This window comes from Mustela putorius, unplaced genomic scaffold, assembly GCF_011764305.1.
Source record: "Mustela putorius furo isolate JIRA1106 unplaced genomic scaffold, ASM1176430v1.1 tig00003834_pilon_pilon_pilon, whole genome shotgun sequence".
Taxonomy (NCBI): Eukaryota; Metazoa; Chordata; class Mammalia; order Carnivora; family Mustelidae; genus Mustela; species Mustela putorius.
Window position 1 is genome coordinate 7,008,039 of NW_025421987.1, and position 3,947 is coordinate 7,011,985.

Sequence of the window (3,947 nt, forward strand, 5' to 3'; positions counted from 1 at the left end):
ATGAATGGAAAAGACTTGGGGTAAATTATTTAAGCTCTTGGACAAAGCTGAGTATTTTCAAATCCCTTCTCCAATACACAGGGTTATATTTTATTAGCTATATGCATGATAACAATTCACTGAAGCATATGCCATTAGTCCATCTTTCATAAGTAAAATAAATCAAGAAGTCTACTTATTCACTAGGAAATACATATATCTTGCCTTTAAGATGACATTTAATTATGGGTCAAATTGAACAACTGTAGAGGTATATTTTCTATACTAGAGGCATGAAGAGGCTTCTAAAACTTGTTCAACTTCTCTAACTATTATGTGTCACTTTCGAGTCCTTTCATCTATGCTAGCGATAATGATAGAAATGAAATAACAAAGACAGGATGATAAGTGGGCAATTATTTTCTGAGTTTCAAATCTAATAGGTTGCTCGTATGACTTGATTGAGAATAAGCATTTCACCTAAGTGACGATATTTCAAGAGGGACTACTATCATGTGACTTGAAATACCAGGGAAGCACATTTTGAAATACCCAGGAAAACCATCACAGCTCTTATAGAGTTGTGGGTTACAGAAGAAACAATAGTTTCACAGAAACTGGGTGGCCTATTTTGAGAAATCAAATCAAAGTAAGGTTCTGTAAAATGCCATTAGAGTTATACCTTGGAGCCATTGTGGGTGTTAGCAGGTGTTGGTTACTCAGTGCCTTTTTAGGCTATATGCACAAATGTACACTGCATTCACCTTGACAGCAGAGGATCATCCTCTACAATAATAAGTATGAAAAGGTAGAGCAGAATTATTGTTGCCTTGAAGTCTTACTCAGTCTGGCACCATGATGAATTATGAGGGTTAATTTTATATGTGAACTTGACTGGGCCACAAGCTCCCGGGATATTTTTTCAAATATTATTTTGGGTGTGTCTGTGAGGGTGTTTTTGAATGTGAGTAATGCTTGAGTTGGTAGACTGAATAAAGTAGATTATCCCCTTTAACGTGGATGGACTTCATCCAATCGGTTAAAAGCCTGAATCGAACAAAAAGTCTAACCCTCCCTCCCACCGGACTGTTTTGTGCGGGGGCATCAGTCTTTCGTTGGCCTTCAGCTTCAACTAAAACACTGGTCCTTCATGGGTCTTGAGCCTGCCAGGTTTTATACTGGAACTGAAGCATCAACTATGCCATCAGCTGTTCTGGGTCTTCAGCTTGCAGTCTGCAGATCTTGGGACTTCTCAGCTTCGGTAATCACATGAGCTAATTCTATATAACACATTTCTTCATACATAGATAAGATATATGTCTGTCCGTCTGTCTATCATCTCCTATTGGTTCTGTTTCTCTGGAGACCCCTAATATAATAAGTACATATTGAGGAAAGCTCAGTCTAAATTCCTGCCTTGTAACCTACAAAATATTCACTCTTTATAACTTGGCCAAAGTGAGACTAGCCTATTGTAGGCTATCGAAAGGATTTATTAAGAAAAAAAAAAAAAAAAGTTGTTATGACTCCCATGATCAGGCATCATTTCAGAGCAGCAGCTTTTGCTTCAACCTAGTCATCCCGTTCAAAACTGAACTAGATTAGAGCTTTCAACCTAGTGGGTTGCAGCACACTTCTGCATTGTTTATAGGATACCATGAAAAGATGAAACTCCAAGGGTGCAGCTGAGAGGCAGCGGAGAAGGTGGGTCAGGGAAGGCGCACCTGCTCTGAAGGCGTCCACCGGAAGCAGCGCCCTCCTGCGTCCACCGGAAGTGGGCCCTGTGCAGACAGGGAGGCGCCATTGAATGGCGCCACAGCTGAGGGAGACGTGTGTGTTAACCAAGGTAAAGCTGGAAAGCGAGCTGAATGAGTGGGAGGCTGACCGTGCCCTGGCTGGCATGTAAGGCGCCATGGACTTCGGCTACGAGGGCAGCGCCTGGATCTTGCTGGGAGTGTCTTCTCAGGAACTGACCAAAGGAGATAGCGTCTTTGGGTTCTCCCAGTATGGCGAGATTGTTAACATGAATCTCACGCGGGCCCGGAAGACAGACAAGTTTCAAGTTCAGTTTTACCCGCTACGAAGACCAGTCGAGTACAATTTTGGCCGTTGACAATTTTAATGGACGCAGGTCCCTCACGTGTTCCGTTAACAGCCCCCCTCAGCTTCAGAGGGTGCGGGTGACGTGACCAGAGAGCTCTGGGGGAAGGGCTCTGGGGCTCAGACCCCCCTCAGCGAGTCCATCTGAAATCCCCAGTGACGAAACACTCTCAGAACAGCATAAATTAGAAAAACAGAAAAGAAAGAAGACCAGAAAGGAGGCCGCTGTGTGAGGGAAGGATGAAGTGGGACAGACTGAGCAGCCAGCGTTCCTGCCCGTCGGAGGCCACATTAAAATGAAGAAAAGCGTCCCAGGTTCCTTCTTAAACCTGCCCCGGTGAGGTGAAGTTGGGGTCTATGGCAAGTCAGAAGCCCCAGTCCAGGTGCTCTGAGGCCGCGGGCAGCTTAGAGCAGTGTGCGGAGTGGGGGGCTGAGGGAGGAGAAGCCGGCGTGGGAGTCCAGCCGCTTTCCACAGGTGGAGGAAGTGGGGAGAGAGCCCAGGTAGGGGCAGAGATGGAAGCTCAGAGGCATTCTAGGAGGAAGCGCAGCCCCAAACATTCTCCAATCCCAGGGACTTAACTGCCAGACCAAAGCTGTGGCCTGCTCAGTTCTTCATATTTTTAAAGAAAACATGACATTTAAAATACTATGGGCTGGAAGTCGTTATTAATTTTATAACTGCTGTAAATAGCTGGGACAGAATTTTCTTAAATTTTGGACCCCCCCCCCCTTTTTTTTTCCTGGAGCCATGTAGAATTTTACAATAGTTGTGAAATTACCTTACTGAATTTGTATGGCTTCTTTTGTAAGCTCCTCAAGATTTTTTTTTTTTTTAAGATTTTATTTATTTATTTGAGAAAGAGAGAGTGAGAGACAGCAGGGGCAGAGGGAGGGGCTGAGGGAGAAAAAGGCTCCCTGCTGAGCAGGGATTGTGGGGGGGCTCCGGACAGGGGACTCAATCCCAAGATGCTGGGACCATGACCCTAGCCTAAGGCAGATGGTTAACTGTCTGAGCCACCCAGGCACTCGCTCCTGTAGATTTTGCTGCCTAAGAGTTTTAAGAGTGGTGACCTATAGTTGTTCACCATGCAGGAACCACTCCCATGGTATCCTGCTAACATACTACTATTTTCTGCCAAACAGGATTTGCAAAAGGTTAAAAGCAGTGAACCAGATAACCTCTATAGTCTGTTATAGTTCAAGCTTCTCGGGCTACAGTGGGAGAATTTCAGCCAACGTAGAGGGGATTTACTGCTATCATACAGTTTTTCTTGTAAGTAGTAAAAAATATTTAAAATATTTAGGGTCCTGCTTTTATATGATTTTATGTTTTTAATAGTAATAGTAGGGTTTTGTTTTTCCCCACTGTAACTTTAGCTAATGATAAAGGGCAAAGGATATTCTTATGGAAAGGAGTATCAGTTGAAGTTCATAATTAATCATGGGGGATTGAAAGTAGATATCTGTCATGGCACATTCTTGCTATTTTCTACTTCATATGTATATATACATGTATATACATACCATCTATCTATCTATCTATCTATATATATATAAAATTCAAGAAAGTATGATATTTTATTCTGTCTCGCAAGAAGTTGTTTTATCTGCTAGAGAGCTTGGGATATGTAAAATGATAAAGCATAATTGGAAATGCAAAATGTTTCCTGGATTCTGTTAGTATTTGATGTTTGATTGATGAGTGTTTCATTCCCATTTGCAATTTCATATTCTGCATATAGACAGAACTCCGTGTATGAACTTGCAGAGGTTGCTACTTCAGATGGAAACCTTAAGCTAACCTTTTGGAAATTGCCTGTCCATTTTAAATAAGAAAAACATCCCCAAATTCTTATATATCTTGAATG

The 3,947-nt window shown here is 42.5% G+C and overlaps 1 long non-coding RNA gene across 1 annotated transcript; it reads left to right on the top strand.

The window, feature by feature from the left end:
- The first annotated feature begins 1,771 nt into the window (after positions 1–1,771).
- On the top strand, positions 1,772–3,356 carry LOC123394341. The gene is made up of 2 exons (XR_006609022.1): positions 1,772–2,416; positions 3,223–3,356. It is a non-coding gene; the product is annotated as an uncharacterized LOC123394341 (long non-coding RNA).
- The last annotated feature ends 591 nt before the right edge of the window (positions 3,357–3,947 follow it).